Below are 21587 nucleotides of genomic sequence, written 5' to 3'. Positions count from 1 at the left end.
GATAGACTTTTCTGCTGAGGAAGAACAACCTGATGAGCCTCCAGCAGAAGAGCTGCTATCAGGGCCAAAGTTCACTGTGTTCTGCTCAGCACCAACAGTGGCTTCGGCCTTCTTGAGAGAAGAGGTAGTCGGCCTTTCTCCCACAACACTGACAGGGACATGTGATTTTCTGCCAGCAGCATCTATGGAGTTAAAACAAACTTCTCCAGCTGAAGATCTGGTAACTGAACAGAGGGTCCAAGACCTCCGTCCCACACTTTTACCAATTCCAGAGACTGGGGATTTAATAGACTTTTCTGTAGAGGAGGAACCACCTAGCAAACCCCCAGCAGAAGTGCTGGCAACCGGACAGAGGGTCCAAGACCTCTGCCCCACACCTGTGGCAGTTTCGGAGGCTCAGGGTGAGAAGGTGGCAATCACTTCCCATCAGCAGATACAGGGGGAGAAGGGAGAGGAGGTGTGTGTTGTCCCTCCCCAACAGTTGGCCAGGGTGGAGGAAGCGGACTTTCCTCCCCAGCAACGATCCGTGCACCTGGGAGACAGTACCATTGACATGTCGTCCCAGCAGCCAGATGAGGGAATGGAAAAGGAAGGAGCCGGCTCCCTTTTCCAATGGCAACTACACAGTTTGGGAGTGGAGGAAGCCAGCCTCCTGCCCCAACGGTTAGCTGGAGCGGAGGATGCGGAGTCCCCAGCAGAAGTGCTGGCAACAGAGCAGAGTGCTACCAATCTCTTCCCAGCAGCGGCAACAACTGTGGAGTTCCAGGGAGCCGGGGCAGTTGGCCCCTCTCTCCGACGACAAGCTGATGTAGTGGAGCTGCTACTCCCAGCTGAATTGCTGGTAACCGGGCAGAGCACCACTGGCTTCTGCCTAGCACCTAGTGTCTCCCTACAGCTTCAGGAAGCTGGGGTGATTGGCCCCTCTGCCCAGCAGCAGACCGAGCCCAGGAATGTTAAAAACAATCCAGCTAAAGCCCTGGCAGCCAGACAGAGAGTAAATGACCTCTGCCCCACACCTACTGAGGTCAACTATTCCGTGCAGCCAAGAAAGGAGATCATGCGGGAAGACTATGTGAGTTCACTCTGCCTGACTAACGCATGTCCAGACCAGGTGGAGGTCTGGGACCTTGTTAGTCAACCTTTGATGGGGGAGAAATGTGACAGACTAACCCGGGACAGAGGCTATTGGAGGGGACTGAACGCAAGCCTCTTGCCCACCGATTATGGGCCCTAGCATTTGGGGGAATGGTGCTCTCTGTGAGCTGTATGCCTGGGGACCCTGGGGTTGGTGTTACTTTGGATTCAGCTCCATGTCCCCCCAAAACACACAGACTCTGGGAAACCTTTATATGCCATATTAGAATGATAAGACTGAATTATACTGTTGGGACACATCCTGTGAGGAGATGCTGGTGTCATCAACTCCAACTACCTGTGTTTATGTTAATTGAGTGAGCTGATCACATTAGCCACCAGCACTGGCTAGGAGACGAACTGTTGATGACTAGGCTGAGGAGGGGGGAGATTGTTGTTTGTATTGTTAATTGTAATTAGCTCCAGCTATTGTGTTTATACTACTGTGTGAAGCTCGGTGCCCACAAGTCTGTCATCTGGTCTGGGTAAATGTTTTAGTAAATTAGCTCATGTTAATTAGGTTAGCTTTGAGTCAGCCTGCTGTATAAATGTGTGTGATATCTCAAATAAAGAGTTAGTCCTGATGTACTCCAAGACTGGTGTTGTCTAGTTCTTGGGGGTTCCTATAGCCGGATCCATTGGACTCGTGTTCCAGAACTTAGGAAGCATTATACTGACGGAAGCACTCAAGCGAAGTGAGGGACGTTCCGTGACAAGCGGAATCATGGAAGCCAAGAGAGTGGAGTTTGTTGAGGAGGAGTGGGTGGTCAACTGTGTCAAAGGCAGCATAAAGGTCCAAGAGTATGAGTATGGAGTACTGGTCGTTGGTTTTAGCCATTAGTAGGTCGTTGGTGAGTTTTAGCAGGGCAATTTCAGTAAAATGTTGTGGGCGTAAGCCTGAGTGTAGGGGATTAAGAAGGTTGCTGTCAGTGAGGTAGGAGCTCATACGGTTGAGAACAAGGTGATAAGGAAGCTTGGAGGCAAATGGGAGTAGGGAGATGGGTCTTCAATTTAGTTTTTTCTATTTTTAGAGATTGGTAGTACAGCACTAATTTATCTTATTAAGAGTGTTTCAAAGTAGCTATTAACAATGTACAGTAATTTGTAATCATGCCTCACAAGGAAAGAGCACCGGAAGTTGTCAGCTCACAAGATCTCTGGCAAGATCAATGGGTATTTTTTTTTCCTTATAGAACAGATATAACAAAACACTTCCAATGGCATATTTATTGGGCTAAAAGGGAGCAAATAAGAAAAAGTCATTGCTAGGGTTTACAGCAGGGGTGTCCAAACTTATTTCAAAGAGGACCAGATTAGTGAACATGTTTGAGGGCCGACCATTTTGCCTGACATTCTTTAAACCATTAAAATTTATGCATAAAAATGGCGGCAGTGGAGTCCAGTGGGAGGACTCCACTGCCGCCATTTTTATACACAAGCGCTTTTTTACCTCTGAAATGTAAGTGTTTCTCTTTTAAATAAAATCTATGTTTTTTACGGAATTACACTATATGGCCCCCTTTTTATTTTATGTGGGTTATGTCCGAGGACATTTAAACTTCTACATGGAGAAGATACCCCTGCAAAAGAACCTTTAGGATTCCACCTTCTGTTCGCCTTCGGGGCTTCCCCTCTATTGCCAGTGGGCAATTTAAGCCTGTTTGACTCATACAGCATATGCTTTGTGGGTCCCAACTTTCTGGTAAGCCTCCATTCACTCGGGTGGTGGTATCTGCACAATCTTATGTTCACATACATCAGATTCCCTTGAAGGCTTCCAAGACTGCATAATTGTTTCTGTTCTTCAGTGTTTCTACCAGTGCTGTTGGGCAGTAAAAGCTTGTTTGACCCATATAGTATATGCTAATTTTGGGTCCAATATCTCTGGTACGCCTTCATCTATTTTTGGGACAGTATTGTCACTAACACAGTTGTTTATTCACGTGGTGATTATAACGGTTCACATAATGATGGACTTTGACTCATTCAAAATGGACATTTATTAGCATTTAATGATATTTGTTGATATCTTATATTTATCATTTCACCTTTTGTATTATTTTTAGCGCTACACTTGTTTATATATATGGTTTATAGCAAAATTTCTATTTGCATTGTTAGCTGCTTGCACTATTGAGTAAGCGCATGGTTATTTGTTTTTTTAGTACAGCTACCAATCAGTGCCCACTCCAATGCTTACCACTGCCAGTGCCACCAGGAATGCCTATCAGTGCCTCATATCAGTGCTGCGTATCAGTGCCCATCAGTGCCACGTATCAGTGCCCAGCAGTGCCGCCTATCAGTGCCCATCAGTGCTGCCTATCAGTGCCCATCAGTGCCGCCTATCAGTGCCACCCTATCAGTGCCCATCAGTGCCCAGCAGTGCCACCTTTCAGTGCCCATCAGTGTCGCCTATCAGTGCCCATCAGTGCCAACCAGTGCCACCCAGTGCCACCCATGAGTGCCCATCAGTGCCGCCTATCAATGCCCATCAGTGCTGCATACCAGTGCCACCCATCAGTGCCACCTACCAGTGCCCATCAGTGCCGCATATCAGTGCCCATCGTCAGTGCCCATCAGTGCCCGTCAGTGCCCGCTCATTGGGGCCATCTCATTGGTGCCGGCGTATCAGTGCCTGTCAGTGCCGCCTTAACAGTGCCCATCAGTGAAAGAGAAAACTTACTTATTTACAAATTTTTTTAACAGAAACAAAAGCAAAACTTTTATTTTTTTCAAAATTTTCGGTCTTTTTTTATTTGTTTAGCAAAAAATTAAAAACGGAGAGGTGATCAAATACCACCAAAAGAAAGCTCTATTTGTGGGAACAAAATGCTAAAAATTTAGTTTGGGTACAGTGTAGCATGACCGCGCAATTGTCATTCAAACTGCAACAGCGCTGAAAGCTGAAAATTGGTCTGGGCAGGAAGGCGTATAAGTGCCCTGTATTGAAGTGGTTAAATAAAGAACTGTGAAGCAAAATAAAGGTCAGTGCCCATCAATGCAGCCTAATTAGTGCCCATCTGCAGCCTCACAAGTGCCATGAATGCAGCACCCACCGTATTGCCATGAATGCAGCACCCACCGTATTGCCATGAATGCAGCACCCACTCTATTGCCATGAATGCAGCACCCACTCCTTTGCCATGAATGCAGCACCCACCATATTGCCATGAATGCAGCACCCACCGTATTGCCATGAATGCAGCACCCACCGTATTGCCATGAATGCAGCACCCACCGTATTGCCATGAATGCAGCACCCACCGTATTGCCATGAATGCAGCACCCACTCCATTGCCATGAATGCAGCACCCACTCCATTGCCATGAATGCAGCACCCACTCCATTGCCATGAATGCAGCACCCACTCCATTGCCATGAATGCAGCACCCACTCCATTGCCATTAATGCAGCACCCACTCCATTGCCATTAATGGAGCAACCACTCCATTGTCATTAATGCAGCACCCACTTCATTGTCATTAATGCAGCACCCACTTCATTGTCATTAATGCAGCACCCACATTGACATGAATGCAGACTCACCATTGCCGTCAGTGCAGCCTGATTCATGTCCATCTGTAGCCTTGGAGGAGACAGCGAGGGGGCGGGATGAGCACCAACAGACATACTGGAGAAACTCCTGTTTTCCCGGCTGTCTCTTTAATTGAAAGTCCCGCCTCCTGTGATGGACAGAACAGTTGTCCAATGGCAGCGCAGGAGACGGGACTTCCTTTTACACAGGACACCGTGTAAACAGGAAATACTCCTGTATGTACGGCGCTCATCCCTGTAGTGATATATGATGTATAGTGGTATCGTGAGTATGATAATTAATTAGTGGTTATTGTAATGATGATGTAAGTACTCTTCCGCAGCAACCCAATTCTTCCAGAGAGATGCACTTTAATGACTTCCAACACTGAACAAGGTCCAAAGTCCACAGATGACAAAAATATCCGACAGAGTAAATATAATTCAGAGTCCCATTTTCTCTAGATTTGCGCCTTCATAGTCATACACAGACAAGACTATATCAAACTATAGACTGAACGCCATGTTATATTCACTAGACATTGAATGGCTGAGCAATTTGATTGGCCGTTTCCATTCAGTCCTTTGATATGCTTTAGTCTTTCATACAGACAACAACCCCCAGCCGTGAACAGCTGCAGTCATAAGCCTCCCCAATTTGCACTCCCGCATATCAACATCAACAAGTCCCCTTAGATATGTGTAATTAGATTAGATTAACATATACCACCTGAACACCCTTTTGAGCCCTTGGAATACCTACATTCCTAATCTGTATTCTTGCATATTAACATCAACAAGTCCCCCTGATATATTAGCACCCCAGGAGGGAGTCTCTGCTAGGCCAACCCAAAACACTCCTTGATACCATTGTTAATCCCATCAATAAATACTTCTTCTATGGTCCTTTAAACAATGTACCCTTTGAAATGTTCAATTAGGTTAACAGACCATACCTCACACACCTAGGTAGACTTGCATAAGAGAAACATATCAAAGGGACATCAGCTGTTATATTAAAATTGAGTTGGCTTGGACAAATCGACCATTGTCAACTGAATTCTGGCCTGGTTAATATTGACTGTATGTGTACATACATATAATAATATAATGTCCCACATAAATTGGTGAACATATTACAACATATACCCCCACTTGGATCGGTTCGAATCAGAATCGATTCACAACCAAACTGCTCAGACATCCCTGGCTCTTAAGATTGAAGCCATCTCTATGCTTTCCTTCTTTCTCTGGATAGTTCTTAGTTGTCTTCTACCACAACAATATAAACCAAACAAAAAACATATTAATATAAATTGAATAAACACAAAAATCATGTACAGAGTTCTCAATAGCGGGTGAGTAAAAGTGTTATTGGGTATGCTCCACCAAGGCTCCTGAAACTCTTTAGCAATTTTATTAGAACTAATGAGGTTTTCCTTTACCAGTTCTTGTAATTCTATAATTTTCCTACTATTCCTCTTAAATAATGTATCCAATTCAACCGTAAGTGGTGGTATTTTCTTAAATAAAGGAGAAATCATAGAGTCCCAATTGCCAAGATCAGTTTGCTCAATGTCCATAGATACTTGATTCATCTGGATATTGGCTCGAATGTCTTCCTCTCCAATTGTTAGCAGTCCATCTGTGAGGTTCACACACCATCCTGTGATAGGGGCCCGGCACTGAACTTGTTTCTGCCAAGTGAATGAGGGAACCCCCAATGCACAGACCCTTGAGCCTTCTCCATGAATTATTCTCTTCCAGGCCGGTTCAAATTTTTGCAATCGAACCAGGCAGTTTCCATAGTGTTCAGCAGCACAGCCCTCTATGTACTCCAATCGCTCAAAAGAACAGGAACAAAGCCAAGCCTGGGCACGTCTGGTACAGCAGTTGGGGTCCATGGTTTTCCACACTTGGTTGTCCTTGAGGACGAGTTTTCTTTCTGGTAGCAGTTGTTTCAGTATATTAGTGCCATTACTCACCTCCACCTCACCAAGAACGATCATCTTGTATATGGGTAAGGGTGTTGTTGACCATGTAGGGATGTCGACAGTCAGAGGTATTTCCTGCTTTCCTACATGATCTCTATTACAAAGAGTATCCAGGCTCCTTACATTAGCACGGGCAAAGTTCCTACAAGTAACACAACTGTCTTTGACAAGATTGAATAATAAAGTTGAGTTCATTATCCTTGGCCATTCTCCTCGTTTGATTTCTTGAAGCCATATGGGCTCAGGTGTTCAGTCAGCAAGTTTCCTATAATACCACAGACTATAGAATTGGATACATTATTGGTTTGAAGGGTTTTATTCAGTGCACTCACCGACATTTCAATGTTCTGCAAATCTGCAGCAATGGTGTGAATGTTCTGAATATCTATTTTCATTTCAGCTACAGTGTTTAAATCCACTCTTCCCACTTTAAGCAGTATCTGCTGTAATCCACCCACAAAATTCTGTTCTCTTATATTTAGACTCTCTATATCAACCCTATTCCAAATCGAACTACCCAAACTGAGGCCTGATATGATATCAGTACCCAGATCCCTCTTTGAAACTTTCTTAAAATTAAGCCCTTGTGTAGCATCCCAAAATAAGTTTACATGTGTTTGAAAGACCGTTTTAAACCATAATCCCATTGATTTTGGGCAACTCTCTGGAATGTTAAATGGTGTAAAATTCAACAATAATGGTAATGAAAACATAATGAAAAAAATTAAAAATCAAGAGCAAAAGAAAATAAAAAAAATGAAATTTTTTTTTTATTTGTAACAATGTAGCCTTTGAAATGTTCAATTAGGTTAACAGACCATACCTCACACACCTAGGTAGACTTGCATAAGATAAACATATCAAGGGGACATCAGCTGTTATATTAAAATTGAGTTGGCTTGGACAAATCGACCATTGTCAACTGAATTCTGGCCTGGTTAATATTGACTGTATGTGTACATACATATAATAATATAATGTCCCACATAAATCGGTGAACATATTACAACAGTCCCGTCCCCTCCAAGGCAGCCAGCATTTATCTTTTGTGGCCCCCGGCGCTTGGGGATTCGTTGGGGGCCACAAAAGATATATATGTCAAAATCACCAGGCGGGCCGTCCGAAACCGGAACGTGGGCCGTGATTGGCCCAGGGGCTGAACTTTGGACATGCCTGGTTTACAGTATATGTTGGGTTATTTCCCTCCAAGGTTATTAGTTGCGCAAAATGTGCAACTTCAGTTTTTGTTTTGTTTTTTTGAGGTTTCCAGCCTTTTAAAACCATATTGTACTGGAGTTATACAATGTAGTTGATTGTTTTTTCCAGAAATTAGCCCTAGAGTGCGTTTATGTATGCCTTTGGTTAGATTGTTAGCGTCTTCAGTGTAAGAAACTGATTTGAATAGTTTGCGAACTCTGTAAATCACTCTGTAATTCAATGGTACCCAATATTTACTAGTTATAATTATAAAAAGAGCATGGTATTTTACAATCTCTGATTGAATTAGCAATATAGACATCTAGGTCTCAACTTATAAATCATCTCACACAGCACATATCTTTTACCAAAATGCAGATATTGTTCCTATTGAATTCAATTGAAAAAATGTGTGAAAGCTGTGTGAATCTTTTGAGAAAAAAAATAATATAAACAGAACCCCCCTTCCGCTCATCACAGCGGTAGTAGTACCATGTTTAATCAATGCCATTGATTAATGTAAAAAGTTGGGAGTTTAAGTGATACCCTTTATTGGCTAGCAAGTTAATAAAGATGCAAGCTTTTAAGATAACTTGTATCCAGTCTTTAGTCTGTATACATTTGTACAAATTTAGAAAGCCTCCAAACTTTCTGCATAAACATACCCCCTAAGTTATTCAGATGCAACAACCATTCTATATAGATACATTTTTTGACAGCATATATATAATGTGTAACCACTTGCCGACCGCCCACAGTATATATATGTCAGTACTTTGACGTTAAATACTGGTGTTATGGCAGCAGCTAGCTTCCATAACCCTGGCATAATTTTTTACTGTGGGTGATTTGGCATTGGATAAAAGTGGTCCCGTGGACAGATTCGCCACGGGATTACTTTTAGAGGTGGGGGAGAGGTGCCCCCGCCACTTCCCGATCGTTTCCTGGAGTCGTCAGTAAGCCCGGAAGTGATCCGTTGCTGCCATTCGCTGGTCGAGTGAGGGCAAGATGGCCTCCACTTGTCTCTATGCTCTTGAAGGACTGGAGCGACCTCTAACGTCACTTCCAGTTCTCGGACATAAACAACGACTTTTTTAAGTCAAAATGTAAAAAAATAAATTTTTTTGCTTTTAAAGGTAAATGAGAGATGTGGTGGTTTGTTGACCCCAGATCTCTCACAAAAAGAGGACCTGTCATGCTTATTTTTATTACAAGGGATGTTTACATTCCTTGTAATAGGAATAAAAGTGAAAAATAAAAAATAAAGGGACCGTGTAAAAATATAAAATGAAAAGTAAAATAAATAAGAAAAAATGTAAAAAAATCATAAAGCATCGCCCATGGAGATTTTTAAGTACCGTCGTTTGTTACCATGCCCACAAGCGTGCGCAATTTTAAAGCATGACATGTTAGGTATCTATTTACTTGGCGTAACATTATCTTTCACATTATACAAAAAAATTGGCGTAACTATTGCGTTTTGTTTTTTTCTTAATTCATTAAATTATATTTTTTCCAAACAAATTGCATTTGAGAGACCACTACGCAAGTACTGCGGGGCATAAAATATTACAACAAACGTCATTTTATTCTTTAGGGTCTCTGCTAAAAAATATATATATAATGTTTGAGGGTTCTAAATAATATCTAGCAAAAAAAAGTAATTAAACTTGTAAACAAAAGTTCCTTGTCAGCAAGTGGATAATTAGCTTATAATTACTTATAATGATCAAAAAGAGCATGGTATTTTACAATCTCTGATTGAATTAGCAATATAGACATCTAGGTCTCAACTTATAAATCATCTCACACAGCACATATCTTTTACCAAGATGCAGATATTGTTCCTATTGAATTAAGTGGATAATTAGCTTATAATTACCATTTTAGAAGTTCCCATATCAAAGGTAGAAATATTTGCTGTTAGGGTTTAGACTTGTTATTTTCTAAGTTCTTGATCCCTTTAAAATTTGCTCAAATGCTCAACCTTTTCTAGTTGACATATATTTCCGTATCAACCTCTTGTATTGTCCACAGCCTGCAGGCCTGTGCATGACCTTTCTAACAATAAGTCAAGCAGTGTTTAGACAAGGAACACAGTGGGAGGATGGGTATTTGAAGTGATGAAGAGGTTACAGGGGTGAATAAACAACAACAGCTTGGGCAGCCAAGCAAAGCCAAATAATTTGTTGGGATATTTGCAGACATGTGTGGTTAGATTTTGGAAAAAAATGAGAAGTACAATACAGGTAAAATAATCTGCATTGCTAAAAGCACAGCTGGCCATAGCCAGATATCTCCAATGGAAAGGGCTTCTATTATTATAATTATAAAGAATTTATATAGCGCCAACAGTTTGTGCAAGCATTTTACAAAAAAAAGGAGACAGTACAGTCACAAAACAATGAAATACAAGAGGATTAGGAGGGTCCTGCTAGTGAGAGTTTACAATTTAAAGGGAGAGGCAAGTGATACAAAAGGTGATAAGTGTGGGGGATGAATTGATGGGCAAAGTGAAATTCTAGTTGAGTTGAGAATTTTCAAAGATCTCCTAATGGTAGATAAAGTAGCAGATAGCATGTTGTATTAGGCCGGCCATAGGGGGTTCAAATCTTGGCTGGTTCAACAAGATATGGCTGAGATTTGAACCGTGTATGGGTAGGCTGAATGTACCACATTGATCAATCCATCAACTTGGGTACAACCAGCTTGCCACATTTACTTGTGATTATTGATAGCAGCTACTAGAGTTGCTAGCAACAATCACTGTGTTCTCCCAGCAGGGACGGCTTCCCCCGTTACCCCCCGGAAGAATACAATGTCTCAGCAGGAGGGATTCCCCTATCAGTACTTTCTGTGTTGATTGGAGGAATCGGTGCTATAAAAATGCACTGATTACTGTATAAATGACACTGACTGGTAGGGTTGTCTCGATACTGATACTAGTATCGGTATTGGTCCCGATACTGAGTATTTGCAGGAGTACTTGTACTCGTGCAAATGCTCCCGATGCCTAGTCTGATACCTGGACACTCAGGAACAATCGGTGCATCGGCGGGGAAGTTAAAATCACTGATCTCCCTGTGTGGCTTTCAATAAAAGCCACGGAGGGGAGAGGAGGAGAAGCACACAGGGAGATCGGTAATTAAACTTCCCTCACCGCTGCATTGATTGTTCCTAATTGTCCCCTGTATCCTCCTCTGGCTCCCCTCTGTGTTCCTCCGTGCACTCCTCTGGTCCCCCCATCCTCCTCCGGAGAGGAGGAGAGGAGCAGCTGTCTCCTCTTCATTCATCTTCAGTGCAGCTAAGGCTGCTGAGAAAGGGACTGTGGAATCTCTGTCCTCAGTCCCTTTCCCTGTCTCAAAGGGGAGATGTCAGGGGTCTGTTTAGACCCCTGACATCTCACCAAAGCCCCCTACCCTGAAACTGAATAAAAAATAAAATAAAAAAAGGAAACATAATAAATAATTATTCTGAAGTAAAATTGTAAAAATAATAAAATAAAATAAACACTGACTGCCCACCCCCCCAACCCCCCTCCAAAAAAGAAAGCACTGTAAATATCTTTGTAAAGAAGAATTGTAAAAAAATAAATAAAAAGATACTGACTGTGCTACATATTAATGCCACTGTCACATGACATTTTAAAAAAAAGTGTCGATAATCAGTGTCGGCAAGTAAAAACATGGTATCGGGACAGCCCTACTGGTAGGGAAGGTGTTAACACTAGTGGTGATCAAGGGGTTATATGTGTTCCCTGGGAGGTGTTTCTAACTGTGGAGGGAGTGTACTGACTTGAAGAGGAGAGAGATCGCTGTTCCTGATCATTAGGAACAGACGATCCCTCTCTACTCCCCTGTCAGAATGGGGATCTGTTTGTTTACATTGACAGATCCCTGTTCTGGCTCTCTGTGGATTGATCACAGTCGGCCGGCAAACATTTCTATCGTCGGTCACAGGCACTGGGTCCGGCGCCTCACAGCATGCGTGCCTCCTGCGCCGTGCACGTGCCCACTGTATCTATTGCATGAACTGACGTACAGCTACGGCAATTCGCGCAATAGAGCCAATCTGCCACAGTATTATGACGACGGCTGGTCGGCACGTGGTTAATTTATTCATAAACAATCTAGAGGATGGGATAAACAGCTCAATCGCAGTATTTGCGGATGATACCGAGTTAAGCAGGATGTAGAAACCTTGCAAGAAGACCTAAACAAAATAATTAGGTGGGCAAATACATAGCAAATGAGATTTAATGTTGAAAAATGTAAGGTAATGCATTTGGGTGACAAAAATACTAACGCAAGTTACTGGCTAGGGGGAGAACCTCTTAGGGAATCCAGGATGGAAAAGGACCTGGGGATCCTAGTAGATGACAGGCTCAGCAATGGCATGCAATGCCAGGCTGCTGCAAGCAAAGGAAACTGAAAATTTGCATGCATTGAAAAGGGGATTCACTCTAGAGATAAGTCTCCTGTCTGGCCGCATCTTGAATATGCCATGCAGTTCTGGGCACCAGTCCTCAGAAAGGAAGTGCTGGAACTGGAGAGAGTCCAGAGAAGGGCAACAAAGCTAATTAAGGGAATAGAGGACCTCAGCTATGGGGAAAGACTACAAGCATTGAACTTATTTTCTCTGGAGAAGAGATGCTTGATGTAATGTAATACTGTACTGGTGACCCCACAATAGGTATAACACTATTTAGTGAAAGGGAATTTAAAAAGACACGTGGCCAATCACTAAAGTTAGAAGAGAAGCGATTTAACCACAAACTGCGTAGAGGGTTTTTTACTGTCAGAGCGGTAAGGATGTGGAATTCTCTTCCACAAGCAGTGGTATCAGCAGGGAGCATCGATAGTTTAAAAAACTATTAGATGGGCACCTCAATGACCACAACATACAGAGGTAGACGATGTACTATTGAAATAAACAGATACACACACATCAGAGGTTGAACTGGATGGACCGATTTCTTTTTTCAACCTCATAAACTATGTAACTATGTATAGATCTATAGTCAAACAACTAGGTTAATGAACCCCCCCCCCAAAAAAAAAAATGGGTAGACTCAATTAACTACTCAGTCTTTTTCTGCTGTCAGGATCCTGATTGGCTTGCAAGAACACTTTAAATTTAACTATGTGACAATAAAGGCCTCTAGCTGCCTGAACTGCCATCCACCAGCATAAAAAACAAATAGCACTTGATTCTGGAAATAGGAAGCATTACCTGCATTTATTCAACCCTATGGCCAGCTTACTTATACATGTAGGACAGTGTTCGGACAATATGCAATGTACTAATCAACAAAATATTGTTTTGTATTCTGATACACAAATATGCAATTAAAATGAATAGTATTTAAGGTTGGTTGAGCTATTTAGTGTGCTTATGATTGCAGTGACAAAAGGAAATCCTTTAAAAAATTCTTGCTTAATAGGCAACTTTTTTGTGACACCCTTAGGATTTCTGATACCTTTTTTACTGTTAGCTGTCATCCAAACACGCTGAAATTGAAGGTACTCGTTGTATAATTATCTGCATGGTTACTTAAGAAAACCTGACATGAAAGAAATGTGTGTCATTACTGACATTTAGGAATTACAACTACCCTGGCTGTAATGTTGATTTAATAGCTTCAGTACTTTTTAATCGCTGATAACAGTGCAAGTATGTAGCTAATAAAGACAGAGTGAATTCAGGACTACCAATAGGCTTACTTTTTCTGGGTATGTGACCAAGAAGGTATTGAAAAGACATGACAGCATGACAGACAGGTAACTATCAATAGTAACTTATCTCAACAAGTTTTCCTTTAATACAGACCAGATAGAGTAATCACAATCCGGTAGAGTACACTATATCATTGCTAAGTAGGTCCATCTGGAAGTAGAAGACAGTCAGTATCATGGACAGAAATCAATGTAGCATCAACCATTGTATCAGCCAGTGTTGGCAGAATAGTCCATGGATAGCATAAGCATACACACTGGCCGAATGTCAGGAGGCATCATCCGGTTAGAAAAAAAGATCGACATTCGGCCCGTGTGTATGTCAGCTGGTCCAACAGAAGCCGGCCTGGCTTGTCCGACCACACATCCAGTCGCTACTGCTGCTGTCACTATACAACAACCAGGGGTCCGCTGCCTGCTGTCTTCAGCTCCAGCTTACTATCCAGCTCTGGTGATGAACCTACCACTCACCTCTTCACCCGGCAGAGGGAGCACATGGGCACCTGTCCCTTACTGCACTCCTGCGACCGCTGTCGCAACATCAGTGGTTCTCGAGTCGGGGCTGTACGAGAGGTCTCCTTCTGCACGTCAGGCTCAGCCACAAGGTACGTGACAGGTGGGGGAGCCGCCCCCCTGTCAGAACACAACAGCTCAGCGGGGGTGATCGCTGTGTTAATGTCAGATCGTTAGTACAGCAGCTCCGACAAGAGCTGACAGTTTTTTTGTTCAACCTGCTGGGTTGAACCAAAAAAAAACTATTATGCCCTGTACACATGGTCGGACATTGATCGGACATTCCGACAACAAAATCCATGGATTTTTTCCGACAGATGTTGGCTCGAACTTGTCTTGCATACACACGGTCGCACAAAGTTGTCAGAAAATCCGATCGTTCTGAACGTGGTGACGTAAAACACATACATCGGGACTATATAGCTTTCATCTCTTAATTTATTCTGAGCATGCGTGGCACTTTGTGTGTCGGATTTGTGTACACACGATCGGAATTTCCGACAACGGATTTTGTTGTCGGAAAATTTTATAGTAAGCTCTCAAACTTTGTGTGTCGGAAATTCCGATGGAAAATGTGTGATGGAGCCTACACACGGTCAGAATTTCCAACAACGAGGTCCTATCACACATTTTCCATCGGAAAATCCTATCATGTGTACGGGACATTAGTGTGTACCAGGCTTAAGAAATGACCCGAATGTTGGGCGTCATCGGCCGGTTCAATAGAAACCATCCGACATTCGACCTGTGTGTATATCAGCAAGCCATGACCAAAAAAGGTCTGCTGACTGGCTCCCAATCAGCACTCTCAGCCAATGGCTAAGAGCGCTGGCCGAAGTGTTCTGGGGAGGGGGGCATCACCCTGTCAGATCACAATAGCACAGCAGGGGAGATTACTGTACTAACATTGGATTGTTAGTACAACGTCTCTGACCTGAGCTGTTTTTTTTTTTTCAGGTTTTTTTGGGTTCAACCCAGCGGGTTGTATGAGGCTTTAGGCTCTGTTTGCAAAACCATTGTGTTACATATATCGGTGCAATGAAGTGCTTAGGCAGAGCAGAATGCAACAAATCAGTAGATGCAACTTGTACATGTCTGTTTTGAACCAGCCACACAAGTGGCACTGCATGCAAATATAAAGGCTAGCCATACAAATGTAGATTTCTCTCATTCAAGTTAAATGGAAGAATCTCCCCTGCTGGCTATTGTATTCTGACAGCTACTGCTCTGGCATCTGTCATATAACCTAATTGGTGACTGCAGTCAGTGGGGTCAAGAATTTTCCAACTTGTTTATTCAATATTTAAATTAATGTTTGTTGAGCCTGGTGGTGCAGACAGGACCAGCCACTTAAACAGAAATTGGCCAAAATTCAATTCAAGCTATGTATATCTAGCATAGTTGCATGTGTAAAAATCCTTGAAATACAGAACATTGATGTGCGGACAAACAAAAATGAATGGAACTGCAGAATTACACTGGGACAGAAGCTGCAGTTTGCAGTCATTTTCATGCTGCACAGGGTGAAAAGAAGTTGACCCTTTTCTTGCATACATGTATTTAGCTGTTTGTCCCAATATACCATATGTGTTGCAAATTAGGTAGCCACCAATAAGTGGTTGAATTGTTCAGTAGCATTAATGAAAACTAGCCATTTAATTTATCCCAAACATATTTTATTGCTGCAGCGGTTGTATTAAAAGTACACACCAGTATTTGATTGAAAGAGGGACTCTTTTGTCTGCAAGAAAAAATAGTAACTCATGTGAATGATGGATTCATAAAGAGAAATAAACATTAATAATAGTAAACTGTTCAATATTTCCAATTCAGCTGATTGACATTATGTGCAGTTTATTACACCAGAGCCCATCTATCATGACCTTTTAACAAAGGCATTCATACATTTTTAAAAAACATCATTAGACTAAAATTGTTCTGACATATATAGCCACTATTAAGATTGAGGAACACATGAAATTCCTAGTACCAGAACCGTAGATGTGGGGAACAAAGCTAGCTGATGAAAGTCACCTTGAAAATATCCACGAATACAGACAAGCATGTGTGTTCAGTGTTGAAAGCAAAGTTGTGGAACATTATAGAGGATATGCTGACTGTAATGCAAACTCATAAACTTGAGTCTAGTTCACATGGAACCAAATGCTTCTAATAAGCCTTATAGTTTAAAGCCTGCATTGTGGCCACACATGGTACTGCACACTTTAGTATATATAGGTCAGAAACGTGCCTAGGTTAGGCATTTTTGCTCCTCCAGGTTATCGTCATTCCCACCTCGGGATGCCTTCCCATATTTGTCAATTCCCTTGCTTGTTTAAAATGGGCTTTGAGGTTACCAACCTTGGGACTTTAATGGTGTTTATATCTGAAATATCAAAACATCAAGAATCTAGATCAGTGGTTCTCAACTCCAGTCCTCAGGACCCACCAACAGGCCAGGTTTGCAAGATAGCTGAAATAAATCACAGGTGATATCACTTGCTGCTCAGTGATTGCAGTATTCTAGTCTGCAACTCCCCAAGGTAATACTTAAAATCTGGCCTATTGGTGGGTCCCGACTACTGGAGTTGAGAACCACTGATCTAGATAAAACAAAATTGATTTATTTAAACAATATAAAAAAAATCACAAAACATGATTTAGTACAAAAATTTCTTAAAATTCAGTGAAATATATCATTCCCACCTCAGGATGCCACCCCATATTTGTCAACTCCCTTCCTTGTTTAAAATGGGCTTTGAGGTAACCAACCTCGGGACTTTAATTGTGTTTATATCTGAAATATCAAAACATCAAGAATCTAGATAAAACAAAATTGATTTATTTAAACAATATTAAAAAAATCACAAAACATGATTTAGTACAAAAATTTTTTTAAATTCAGTAAAATATCACCAGAAATACCACTTTTCTCAACATGTTTCGCTCATTGGTGCTTCTTCAGGAGACTTTTCATGTGGCATCATATTAAACCAAACTGGTAATCAAAGTATATTTTACTTAGGATTGAAATCAATGAAGTGTATATCCTATGGGTTGCTTCCCTTCAAGGATGGGCCTCAAGGATTGTTTGCAGAGATATACAAAAGTAATCAGTTGGAGGAGTCTTTTCTAAAGATATTAATTAGTAGAATCAATATTATCCAGCAATCACATCCACAGTGATATTTGGAAATATTCACTCAAAAATGCGATGCACAGAGTAATAAAATCACAAAGTACTAAATGTATGTAAGGCTTGCAAAGGGGAGAAAAACAATATTCATCCAAGGCAGGCCGGGTCCTGGACTATGTGTCGGGTAAAGGAACCTGATAATGATTGAGACACAATTGAAAGGTTGATGGGGGAGAGAGGTATATCTCCCGTCTGACTCTTTGTGTAGCTGGCAGAGAGTGATTTAATTGATTTCAATCCTAAGTGATATATACTTTGATTACCAGCTTGGTTTAATATCATACCACATGAAGAGTTCCTGAAGAAGCTCCAATGAGCGAAACATGTTGAGAAAAGTGGTATGTCTTGTGATATTTCACTGAATTTTAAGAAATTTTTGTACTAAATCCTGTTTTGTGATTTTTTTTAATATTGTTTAAATAAATCAATTTAGTTTTATCTAGATTCTTCATGTTTTGATATTTCATATATAAACACCATTAAAGTCCCAAGGTTGGTTACCTCAAAGCCCATTTTTTTCATTTGCTCAAATATTTGGGATGTGGTGTTTTTATATTTGGTCCCGCCCTTCCTAATTTCCTCTTCCCTTCCTTGTTTGCTGGATGCTGGCATAGCAACCAATGATGCTGTGGCTCAGAGGCCAGCATACTAACAACCAATAACACTTTGCAGCAGGCATTGCTTGCTAGAAAGCAGGAAGCTGAGCTGTACAGCATCATTTGTTGTAATGGTGTAGGTGGGCACCTGCACAATAACATCCATTAAAGCTGAATGGCCCAGCTGCCAGCGTACTAGCTTGCTAATGCTGCCCTGGGTTTTTCGAGAAACATTACTGAGCTGCAGTGCATCTAGTATGGACATCACCATTTGCCACCTGAGGTGGTCACTGCAATTGATGGCATGCTCCTAGTTGCAATAGTAATCCAATGGTAAAAAGATAAAAGACCTGAAATGCAGCACAGCATTATTATTATTACACAGGATTTATAAAGTGCCAACAGTTATACATCGCCTTACAAAATAAAGAGAGACAATACGGTTACAATACAATAAAATAAAATAAAATAAAATAGGATTAAGAAGGTCTTGCTCATAAGAGCTTACAATCTAATTGAGTGAGGCAAGTGGTACAAAAGACTGTGGGGGATGAGCTGATGGAAGTGTTAAAAATTCAGTTGTTAGATGGAGGCAGGTTGAACTTCCCTGAAGATATGAGTTTTCAGGGATCACCTAAGGATAGTCAGAGTAGGATATAGCTGGACAAATTGAGCGTTCCAGAGGATGGGAGAGGACCTGGAGAAGTCTTAGGGATGAGCATGGGGGAAGGAGACAAGGAAGCTAGAGAGGTCTTGATAGTGGTGTCTTGGATGTAGAGGAGAGGACGGTTTGGGTGATATTTAGAGAGAAGGTGTAGCTCTGGGTAGAGTTGTAAATGGGTGGCTTTGTATGTTGTTATTACTATTTTGAATTTAATTTGCTGGACAATCGGAAGCCAGTGGAGGGATTGGTAAGGTATATGAGTCTGGCAGCAGCAATCATGATAGACTGAAGAGGAGATGAGAAGAGAGTTGCAGTAGTTAAGGCAAGCAATAACGACGGAGCAATTAAGTAGCTGGGTGGTTTCATCAGTTATAAAGGGGCGAATTTTAGAGATCTTAGGGAGGTGAAGTCTACAAGATTTTGATAGTGATTAGATTTGGCACTGAAAGGACAGGACAGAGTCTAGGATTACACATAGTATTCTAGCATGAGAGGGGGAACTAATAGTTGTATTGAAAGCCATTGGAGGTTACCAAGTGACCAAGACAGGGTGTGTAGATAGAGAAATTAAGGTGTCCAAGAACAGAGCCTTTGGGGACCCCTGCAGAAGGAGGAAGTCGAGAGACGGAGACAGAGTTGTAGGTAAATTAATGAATGGCAGTAGTTCCACGCTTAGGAGGAAGAGAAAAAAGGAACTGCAGCCCCCCTGACACTGAATATCACCTAGGTGAAATTCAAATTAACAAATAATCTGAAAAAGGGGAATTGGCGCTGTCCGGCTATATGTGCATTAAATGTTGTTCATATATAAATGCTTGTAAAAGTACATATATAAAAAAGAACATATATAAAATTAAATTATTTTTACGTGCAACCAATGTGCTCTTGGGAGCTAGGAAATATGTGCAGAAGCTCCACCCACCAATGTTATACAATAAAGTGCAACGTGCTAGAATAAATATATATGTATATATGTGCCCAAAAATATCTGGAAAAAGCAGAATCTCAAAATATTCCAAATAAATATATATATATATATATATATATATATATATATATATATGTGCCCAAAAATATCTGTGAAAAGCAAAATCTCAAAATATTCCAAATGTGATAAAAAGTCTTTGATACAAACTTATTTAACAATTAAACCTTTAGAATAAAATCCCCAACGTGAATACGTGAAAAATCCAATTCATAAACAAAGTGGTGAAAAAATGTAAAAATATAAAAACAGTGCTAAAAAAATTCCAATTCTATAATGAAAACAATGTCCAGAAAAAAGTTCCTTAAATGTGTCCTTCTGATGGAAAAACTGTAGTCTCAGTGTAGCAAGTGTTCCCCGTCTTTCACTACACCCCCACTCGTGCTTTCACTCACCGGACTGCCCAACCCCTGCAGGGGTGAAAGGCATGCAGATAAAATCCAGCGATGATGAACTCAGGAAGCGATCCTCAGCCCAAAGGTGTTTATTCTTCTCTGGTGTTGCGGCGTCCCCAACAATAAACATCCATATATGGCAAAAAAGAAAAGAACCTCATAGCGTGAATCTGAAAAAAGTGGATTTATTAAGTTGATCAATAAAAACTATAAAACTTTTAAAAACAGGAGCTGACAGCACTCCGCTAACCGGCTCACAGCTGGTGGGCAGCCCGCCTGCCTGAAACCGGAAGACTCAAAGCGAAGAGGTTGACATATGCGTATCTCGAGGCCACGACGTATGGCCTTGAGATACGCATACGTCAACCTCTTCACTTTGATTCTTCAATTGTTATTAGAGTGGGGGGCTTCAAGTAACTATTAGTAGGTGACGTCAGGAGCCTCCCTGCACACAGTGATCTTTCAAGGCCACTGCAACATACTACATATGCAGGGCCTAGGCTCTATCTAGTGCTACAGGCCGGTATGCAGCAACACAACCTCCAATTGTGGACATACATACACAGGATAAATATTGCCTTTAAATACCGTGTTATCCTCCTTCTTATTTTTAGGGCTCTCTATATTGCTTATAAAAGGATAACTTCTTCCTAATATGACTGCCTCAATGTGCGGTCAAGGGCATTGCCTAAAAACATCGAACATCCGCAGTGAAAATAATAAATTCCACTGTATTAAAACACAGAATAAGATTACAGGGCGTAGACAGCTATTCCTGTTTTTCTGCGCTTCTATTAGATGTTGCGTGGTAGCAGAGGAATGTGTCACAGTAATGCAGAGAGCTGTAATGATGTCAACTTGTTATTTACTTTCCAAATCTGAATGACTGAGCAAGGCGAAAGGAGAATCAATCAACCACAATGTGACCCTACAGGCGGAAAAAACAGCACTCCCACCAGCAAGCGATGGGGGAAGGGAAGCACATGTAATCAGGGCAATGTTGCATCATGTACTTATGCTTGCTTTTTAAGGCACTCTTCTTTCTTTCTTTTTTTTTTTTTTATTTGTTTTCCTCTTTCCACAGTAATGTGTAAGGATCTAAGAAAAACGTGCTAACTTGTAAAGAACCAGACACGGCTCGTACACAAAATCTGCTGAAAAAAATAAGACTTTCTGGGTCATAGACTAACAATTTTTTAGTGTATATCCGTTTCTGCTGAATCACAATTTTGGAAGATGCTGTAAGTCCAACAATTTTCCTATTTTGTGTATCTAAAGCACAACATGAAACATTAATGTCACATAATGTCACACCGTTGAAGCCATTATGATATTGTGTTGCATAGCTATCGCTGTATATATTGTTGATGGTTTTATGCTTTTGTTATTTTACATGCAAGCATTTCTAGTATGTATAACATGTTAATGTTGTGAATGCCTACTGCTTACTTATCTATCTATATATATCTATATATATCTATATATATAGATATATATCTATATATATAGATATATATAGATAGATAGAGATATATATATATATATATATATCTCTATCTATCTATATATACATCAGCAATTTCAAGTGGCCTTATAACATATACATCATACAGAGCTGCAAATATAATATACATTTGTATGCGT

General features: G+C 41.1%; 1 protein-coding gene across 1 annotated transcript in view; it reads left to right on the top strand.

Moving 5' to 3' along the window:
• Positions 1-20756: 20756 nt before the first annotated feature.
• The window catches only part of TBL1X (transducin beta like 1 X-linked), a gene marked incomplete in the record, with an annotated part of 495828 nt that continues 494997 nt past the window's right edge, over positions 20757-21587 (top strand). Inside the window, 1 exon segment of the mRNA XM_073616359.1 lies at positions 20757-21184.

This window comes from Aquarana catesbeiana, linkage group LG02 (assembly GCF_042186555.1).
Source record: "Aquarana catesbeiana isolate 2022-GZ linkage group LG02, ASM4218655v1, whole genome shotgun sequence".
Lineage (NCBI taxonomy): Eukaryota > Metazoa > Chordata > Amphibia > Anura > Ranidae > Aquarana > Aquarana catesbeiana.
Note: the sequence above shows the minus strand (reverse complement) of the source record. Positions and strands in the feature narration are given on the sequence as shown.